Source organism: Tenrec ecaudatus, chromosome 10 (assembly GCF_050624435.1).
Source record: "Tenrec ecaudatus isolate mTenEca1 chromosome 10, mTenEca1.hap1, whole genome shotgun sequence".
NCBI classification, from domain to species: Eukaryota; Metazoa; Chordata; class Mammalia; order Afrosoricida; family Tenrecidae; genus Tenrec; species Tenrec ecaudatus.
Genome location: NC_134539.1, coordinates 147,851,421 through 147,860,936, shown reverse-complemented (window position 1 = coordinate 147,860,936; position 9,516 = coordinate 147,851,421). Strand labels below are relative to the sequence as shown.

General features: G+C 44.5%; 1 non-coding gene across 1 annotated transcript; it reads left to right on the top strand.

Moving 5' to 3' along the window:
- Positions 1 to 243: 243 nt before the first annotated feature.
- Positions 244 to 364, top strand: LOC142460577 (small nucleolar RNA SNORA61). The gene has a single exon (XR_012786756.1). It is a non-coding gene; the product is annotated as a small nucleolar RNA SNORA61 (small nucleolar RNA).
- The last annotated feature ends 9,152 nt before the right edge of the window (positions 365 to 9,516 follow it).

Sequence of the window (9,516 nt, the reverse complement as noted above, 5' to 3'; positions counted from 1 at the left end):
CTCCAGTCTGCCAAGTTGGCCCCAAAGTTCCCTTACCAGCCTTAAGTGTGGTAGTTCACAAATCCCCCTCACTTTTGACCTATCTGCTCCCTTACATTTTTGAGTTCATATTTAGCTAATAACTCACAGAACTTGGGAAAGACTTATGATTGCTGTAGCAAACAGGTATAAATGAAGAGATACTAGAGACAAGGGCTAGGAAGGGCTGTAACCTAGAGCTTCCACATCCTAAAAAGAGGTGTGACCCTCCAGTTCCCTTTCCCATTGGATCAAAACACTGGTCTGGGTGGTCGTAAAAGGAGGAAAAGAAACATTGAAGCCTGCCCCTCAGTGCTCTTGGAGCCTGGGCTAGTTTCAGACGGGGGGGGGGGGGGGGGGGGGGGGGGAAGGGAAGAGGTGTGCTACACTCGTAAGTGCATCAGTACCTATTATGAACCAGGAGGCCCAGTGGAATGCCAGTATCAAAAGTCTTTATGGGGGCCTCGTTACATAGGTACCTGCATCAAATCTGACCTCATCAAATACATGTCCATCACTGACTAGGTACCAAGGCCTTGGAGCGCCTCTCCCAAGAACCAAGGACGAATCAATCTTCTTGCAGTAAAGTGGAACTCTTTGCTTCATCAGTGTCCTGTGCCCTTAGGTTCCCCCTTACAGCAAACACTTCTCGGCCTTGCTTTTGCTTTTCTGGAGCCCCGGTGCCCTTGATGAGATTATGCCAGAATTTCTTCAGCTCGTAGGCACAGGGAGAGAATGTTGTGAGATTAAATAGAACAAAATGAATTTCATCAAGAGTGGGAAGAGTTCCCAATAAGGCAATATGTTGAATTGTCACTGCTCGCCAGCTGGCAGGACCTCCAAAGGGTTTCCCATAGGGCTTCTGGAATGCCCCACCTAGACTTAGAGTTTCCATCCTGACCTACAAGAGCGTAGAACTTGGCCCTGCTATCCTCCTGTGTTAGTGCAGCTAGACTAAAACTAAAAGTCAACAAATCTTGGATCTGTCAGAGAAGTGATGAAGCTAAGCACCACCCGAACTTATAGATAAAGGCTCATTGCCATCAAGTATATTCTGACTCATAGTGACCCCATAGGATAGTAGAGAACTGCTCCTGTGGGTTTCTGAAAATGTAAATCTTTACAGGTGTAGAAAGCCCCATCTTTCTCTCACGCGGTGGCTGGGGGTTTCAACAGTCGACCTTCAGATTGTCAGCCCAGTGTGTCACCCACTGCACTTCCAGAGCTCAGGAGAAACTGATGATGTCCTCAGCAACAAGTGCGAATAACTGTGTAACTAACTGCTGGACACAGAGTTTGGTCATACTTGAGAGAGAAGAAATCCTAGAGGCCCAGTCTTAAGGTCTCTACATGCCTGTGAGTTTTAAATCAGGAACCACCCAGTTTTCACTTGGAAGAAAGGAGAAACATTCCTTCATTCTTCCGGCAGGTGGGTGGGGGGCGGTGGTGGTGTAAAAAACCTTACTAAAGTACTGCCAGCATGCCGCTATTCTTAGTAAAGGCCTGTCCGCAGGAGAAACTTTTAAGAGAATCCACACACAAAGTTACCGTAAATCAGAAATGACTTTTCCCCAACTGCTTGACAATACAAACGAAGGGGAAATCCAGTCCCAGCCTCCTGTAGCCTTCGTTTCTCATCTGAGGAAGGAGGGGTCAGGAAAAAAGTGGTGAGTATGGGGGACACTGATAAGCACCTGTGAAGAGCCTGGTCCAGGGCACAGCCTCTTCCTCCCCGCATCTTACCATCACACCCCTCCATCACGCTGCCGTACAACCACAGGGCATTGCAAGTGAAGGTTTAAACCTCTTGAGATGTTAAGTGAAGATGGTGACCAGGAAACTAGTGTATATGGGGGAGATTGAATTATCCATAGTCTCTGAGCTTTAGACAGCTCTGTCTGACTTATGGACAGCTCCTACTTGTCTTTTCATGTTATGTAAACTTGTCCTCACTTTGCAATGATTGAACCGACCTGTGCTCCCAACAATTTTTCATCGCAATTACCTTCACTTGCTGGGTGTGCAGCTTTTCAACCATTGAAAACACACACACACACACACACACACACACACACAGGGAGCTTCTCTTGCATTAAATCCAAGCCACTGTCATTAAGTCAACTCACAGGTCCTGGGGTTTCTGAGGCTGGACAGTACATCTTTACAACATCAGACAGCCAGTCTTCTTTCCACAGAGCAGCTGGTGGGTTTGAATTCCTGACCTTGTAGTTAGCAACCAAATAAACACCCAAAGGACTTCCTACAGTAAACAACCCTCCCCGCTACCAAAACAAACGAACAAAAACTTGCCATTGAGTCAATTCCAATTCATATTAACACAATATAGGGCCTCTGAGAATTTGTAAACCTTTACAGGAGCTGACAAATTCATCCGACTCCCGAGGAGCAGCTGGTGGGTTTTGAACCCCCTGACCTTGCAGTTAGAAGTCCAAGCCTGACTAGAGAGTGCCGCCAGGGCTCCTACCTCACACACAAAAGGAGGACTAGGCTGTCCACTTCTGAAGAAATAGCCACAAAAACCGTACTGCGAGCAGGGTTACATGGTCTCTTGCACCAAAGGAAGGCTGACGATTGATCTGTTCCAAATGACCTACAAATTCTAAAAGATCGAAAATCACATTCATATTCCAGGGACTGCCTGTATCACTGCCTTTTTACCCCCCTGCTTGTGTTAAAATTAATACCAACACACTTTGGTTCCTGACTTTGTGCTGACTCTCAGTTCAGAAAGCAGCATATTCACACCTGTCACTTTGCCTTCAGGTTTGACCAGGTGACTTGAATTCACCAATTAATGGAATATTAGCTACTGTGACACTAAAAGAGATATTAAAAATGCTTTTATGATTGGTTGGCTGTCATGAGTATTATCCTTCAGCCATTGGAAGAATGTAGGCCAGGTAGCAGCTGACCCCAAAGGAAGGAAGTACATAGAGCGGACTTGAATTCAGTGTATGGGTGGTGCCAAGCATTGGCAATCCTACCTGTTCCCAGCCACACCAGTACAGACCAAACACCTGTGCATTAGTAGACCATTAAAGTTCAGGGCTATTTAGGACACCGAAAACCTACTGATTGCCTTCTACTCTATTCCAAATTATAGTGAGCCTACAGGACAGAGTAAACCTACTCCTTAGGGTTTCAGAGGCTATAACTCTTTACAGAAGGAGACAGCCTCACTTTTCATTAGCAGAATGGCTCTTGTATTTGAACCATGAATCTTCTGGATAGCAACCCATTGCTTAACCCACTACACCACCAAACTGCCTATATTTGTTGCACAGCAACTAGCTAATGATTTTTTTAATAAAAAACAAAACAACACCCCTCTATGGATTAGATGAGGACAAACTAGAGCTAAGACAAAGCGGGTGCATAAGCAAATGTGGTGAAGAAATCTGATGGTGCCCGGCTATCAAAAGATACAGTGTCTGGGATCTCAAAGGCTTGAAGATAAACAAGTGGCCTTCTAGATCAGAAGCAACAAAGCCCACATAGAAGAAGTACACCAGCCTGTGTGACCACAAGGTGTCAAAGGGATCAGGTATCAGGCATCAAAGAACAAAAAATCATATTGTTGTAAATGAGGAGGAGTGCAGAGCAGAGAGCCAAAGTCCACATGTAAGTAACTGAACACCTCCTTACTGAATGGTTGCGGAGGGGAGATGAGTCAGTCGGGGTGCAGGGTAGCAACGATGAAACATACAACTTTCCTCTGGTTCCTAAATGCTTCCTCTCCCCACTATCATGTTCCCAATTCTATCTTACAAATCTGGCTAGACCAGAGGATGTACATTGGTACAGATGGGAACTGGAAACACTAGGAATCCAGATCAGATGACCCCTTCAGGACCAATGGTGAAAGTGGTGATACCTCCACCTGGAGGGTGGAGGGAAAGTGGGGTAGAAAGGGGGAACCTATTACAAGGATCTACATATAACCTCCTCCCTGGGGTATGGACAACAGAAAAGTGGGTGAAGTGTAAGATATGACAAAATAATAATAATTTATGAATTATGAAGGGTTCATGAGGGTGGGGGACTTAGGGAGGGAGGGGGAAAATGAGAAGCTGATATTAAGGGCTCAAGTAGAAAGCAAATGTTTTGAGAATGACGATGGCAATAAATGTACAAATGTGCTTGACCCAATGGATGGATGGATGGATTGTGATAAGAATTGTACAAGCCCCCAATAAATGATTTTTTTAAGACTACAATTTAAAGGATGAGTCAACTCTCCATTGCTTTTGTTTCTTCTGTCACACTCATCTGTGATGTTTCCGACACAGTGATTTAGTCTTTCAGAATGAAGAGGCATGGAGCAAATTCTCTCACTGACTCACCCAGTGCACATAGTACGAGCAGGAAATGAACCAGTGTTACAACCAGCCACTAAAAGTTATGGTTCTTGTGCTCAGCACAGTCCAGATTACCCTGATGTGTGCTGGGAAGACGTTCCAGAATTCGTCTAGCATCTTTACAATGCCACCAAATGCCACCAAGGGACTTTCTGCCACCCTTCCCTTTCTTTGTGGCCTTCTGCTGCAGGTCAGGGCTGTCTTCCCTTCGAGGATGGCTGTATCTGGTCCACTGCAGGCTTGATCCAAGGCAGGCTGTAAAAGAAGCTAACCAAGCAAGTCTTGATCTTCTTCATGTAGTGGGAGACAGACTCATCCACTCCAAAGAAGGTGGGAGGAACAATCGAGTAGGCAGCCAGCACGCCCTCTTCACCTAACATGAGGTACTATCTACAATGCACACTCCTTACTTCAATGTACTGGATACTGACTCTATGTCAGTTTCATGTCCTAACATATTGTTGTCAGGTGCTGTGAAGTCGGTTTCAACTCATGGTGAGCCAGTGTGCCTCAGAATATACCGGACTGTCCATTCGCAGGCCAGCATCTCTACAGTTTAGGCATTGGTTTCTTATTTCACGATGATTTTCTTAGCCTATTGATATTATTTGCTTCCTAATTACAGATGAGGACCTGGGGCTCAGAGAAGTTAACTAGAGGTTGCTGAAAATAAAACCATAACATACCCCAAGTCCTTCCTGGGCACAGTTGGTAGAATAAGGGTTTGAGCTCACCCTGACTGTCTAACTTGAACCCTCTTTCTCAGAATATCCCCCTCTCTCCATTCTCCAGGACTGCTGCACAATTCCTGCAGACTACAAGGAACGCTGGCTACAGACGCGACAACAAAGTCACTCCCTGGGGGTCTGCACTGGCCAAGAAAAGGCAGATGATGATTTTCTGAATGCCAAGGCCCATTCCAGGGAGGCCAGTGCCTGCTGTCCCATGACTTACAACAGCAAGACGATACTCCGAGTCTGCCGGGTTCTTGGGTAAGCGTGCCAGGTCTGTTTGTAATTTCATAGCTCACAGTATGCTTGTCAGAAGCTTTCCATTCATTTCAACCGACGTGTCTCTTGCCTTTTGAAAGACTTGAAACTCTGAAGGCCAAGACTCCAGCCCCTCAGTTTTTTGAAGGCTAGGAGCCCCCTGAATCCCATTGTCCATACCCAACTCCCTCTTCCTTGCCTTTCTCCAAAGAAAGGGTATCTTTCTAGGGCTCAGAAATCAGCAAGCCGTGGACTTGCTGGGAGCTTGGGCAGCATGCCCCTGGGATGGCTCAGCTCTAGACCATCAGTTCACCCCACCAGTGACCAGACGCCGAATCACTTGCTCTTTGGACAGTGGTCTGTCTTAATCTCTCTGGGGGAGGCAGCAGGGCAGTTGTGGTTGAACTTGATCCTGTTTCATGGAGTTGCCGTGTTTCTCCAGGTTCCCACAGGGATCGGCTTCCTCCTGGGTGGCCTTCCATGAAGACCAGAGCAATCCCTCTTCCCAGAAAGGCAGCCGAGCCTCCCATCTGTGGTGTCTTGGGGAAGTAAGCCCATCCCCTTTGCTGCTGAACCTTACGAGATTTTTCCACTTTGGAGGTTGGTTCCCAGAGAAGGAAACCAGAGTTTTCTCTGACATTTACTGTATGACTGTCCAGTCAACCTGGTCATCCACATCCATTCATCTCTCTCAGACAATAAAACTGCTAACGGGCAGAATTCGTTATCTTAGACAGTAGGAACCATCAAGGCATTGTAGCTGGGTGCTGGACAAGATTCTAATACTGACACTCCCCTCAATGCCCAGCACCCTTGGACAATCCCATTCTCTCTGAATGGGGGTGGAATCTGTCAATATGATGAGCTACGACTCTCACAATTACATCAGGTTGTTTGAAAACGGGAAAGATTCTCTGCGTGGGTCTAAACTAATCATAGGAGTCTCTTAAGAAAAGTATCTTCTCTGACTGGTCACAGTAGAGAAATCAGGAAGATCTGAAGCTTAAAAGAGCTTTCATGTGAGGGATCCTGCTACCACCTTGAAAGAATAAGCTGAGACTTTATAAGCAGTCCTATGAGCAAGCCAGTGGTAAGCTGACACCTCAAAAAGATGATAATGATCCTGGGCTGATTGATAACAGCCAATGAGGGTCTCAATCAGCGAACGGCAAAGAACTGGATTCTGCCAAAAACAAACAAACCGGAAGTGAGCTTTGAACTTATTTCCTCCCCAGAGTGGAGATAGAAGTTAGTATATAAGGAGTTTCCAGATCTTATCAGGCTATCTCTTCTTTTTATTTTAGTACTGTGAGAATCTAAAGACTGGCCAGATGGGGACCAATGCTTCTGACTTACAGAACTGTGAGACAATAGTAACAGTGAGTAGGGAGCTGGCTCATAAAATTGCTATTATGTTGTGATGATTCATCATAGTTACCGCAAGAGAAAATGCCACTCGACAGTTTACTGTACCATTGTGGTTTGCGTGTGGCTGTGATACTGGAAGCAATGCCACCAGTATTTCCAATATTATCAGGGTCACCAATGCTGGACAGATGTCAACAGAGCTTCCAGACTAAGAGAGACTAGGAAAAAGGACCTGGTTATCTACTTCTCAAAAAATTTGGCCAGTGAAAACTTTATGAATTACAGCAGAATGTTGTTTAAGACAGTGTCATAAGCTGGTCCCTCCAGTTGGAAGGCACGGTTTGGGATGAAATCCCTGGTCACAGGAGAGTCAACCGTAGCAGCATGGATGCAATCAGGCTTTCAAGACTATCATTTTGAATAGTCTGAACATCTGAAAACATTCTTTCCTGATTATACCACGGAGAATAAAAAGTGTGACTCTAAGAAAATTGGAAGTCTTCAAAAACGAAATGAATGCATAATGACCAATGTCCTAGGCATGAACACTCTGAGATTGGCCATTTGACTTGGAAAAATGTGTGACCTTCTATGTTAGGAATGACAAATCAAAGAGGAAGGGTGTAGTATTTGCCATGAAAAAGAAAATGTCAAGACCTATCCTGACATAAAACACTGTCAGTAATAAGATAATAATCATGCACCTGTAATACATATCATTTAATATGATGATTAACTTACACGCCAACCATTAATGTCAGTGAAGAAGAAACTAAGTATTTTTTTTACCAACTTCTGCTGTTTAAAATTGATCAAATCCACAACGAAGATGCACGGATTGCTGTAATTGGAGTAAGAAAGTCAGAAATCAAGGCAAAGAATATGTTCCTGGAAAACACGGCCTTGGTGATAGAAATGACACCAGATATAACTCTGCAAATGCTCAAGATTTATTCAGTGCAAACCATTATTCTCAACAACTTAAGCAGTGACCCCCAAGTGGACTCCTTGGAGGGAACATGCAGGAATCAAATAAACTACATCTGTGAAGACAGATCCTGGGGAACCTCAAATCATCAATCAGAACAAAGCCAGGGGATGAATGCAGAACAGCCCATCAGTTCTGCATATGTAAGTTCAAATTGAAGCTGAAGAAAAACAAGTCCAAGAAAACCAATGGGCTACTTCAAATATAGCTCACTTGAATTTAGAGACAACCTCAAGACTACATTTGGGGAATTGGATATTAACAACCTACAGAATGGCATCAGCCAATAACACAATAGAAAACAGATGCACTGCTACAACACTACAACAAAACCCTATAAATAGTTCAAGGTCTATTTGTCCTTTACGAGTGCTTTCCACTCGAGTCTGATGGGTGCCATGCCCTGGCCCCACATCTATCTTTGGGGACTTCATTGCTCTGCTCCCCCTGTTGTTCTGCTGCATTCCCCAGTGGCTGGCTTCTGCATAGTGGGCTCAGGACAGACACAATTCCCATCATGTGCGTGTGTCTCTAGTGTTGTCCTGCATGGTGCTATGGATCAGTGAGGAACGCTGTGTCCCATGGTGAGGCCAGCCCTGTGGTCGTCTCTGTGCATTGCTGCTGTGAGCAGGAAATTTGTCCTCAGGGCTTGATGAGCCAGGATGTGCTTCACATGGGTGAAAGGTGACATCAGATGGTGTAAGATATGACAAAATAATAATAATTTCTAAATTATCAAGGGTCCATGGTGGAGGGTGGAGCGGGGAGGGAGGAGGAAAAATGAGGAGCTGATAGCAAGGGCTCAAGTAGAAAGCAAATTTTTTGAGAATTATGAGGGGAAAATGTACAAAAGTGCTTGACACAATGGATGTGTGTATGGATTGTGATAAGAGTTGTATGAGCCCCCAATAAAATGATTTTTAAAAAGAAGGAAAACACGCATACAATCTGTCCTATTCACTATCAATTGCGCCCTTCAGTCTGGACCAACCTGAAATGGAATGAGTATGGGTTCTGGATCATGTCGACTTTGTTCATCAGTTTATCCCCAGTAGATGTTTATAGAGACCCAACGGACAGTAGGGGGAAACACTGCCTGGTCTGCGCCACCTCACAATCATTGCGAGTGTTGATCCCATTGCTGCAGCCAGGTGTCAACCCATTTCAATGAAAGTCTTCCTCTTTTTTCACTGCCCCTCCGCTGTCCCAAGCACAATGTTCTTCTTCGGGGTCAGGTCCCCCCTGAGAACATGTTCAAAGTACATGTGATGAAGTCTTGCTATCCCTGCTCTGAAAGAGCCTTCTGGCTAAGCTTCTTCCAAAATATACTTGCTTGTTCTTCTGGAAGTCCATGGGATATGTAAGATTATTTGCCCTGACAATAATTCAAAGGCATTACTTCTTCAGTCTTCCTTATTCATTATTGTTTTCACATGCATATGAAGCAATGGAAAATATCATGGCTTGGGTCAGGCATACTTTAGTACATAAGGCTTTCCTTTTGAACTTTTTTTTTTAACAATTTATTGGGGCTGATACAATTCTTTTCACAGTTCATATATATACATACATCAATTGTATAAAGCATATCTGTACAGTCTTTGCCCTAATCATTTTTTTCTCTTTTCTTCTTTTACATTTTATTAGGGACTCCAACAACTCTTACCACAATCCATACATATACATACATCAATTGTATAAAGCACATCCATACATTCCCTGCCCCAATCCTTCTCAAGGCATTTGCTCTCCACTTAAGCCCCTTGCATCAGGT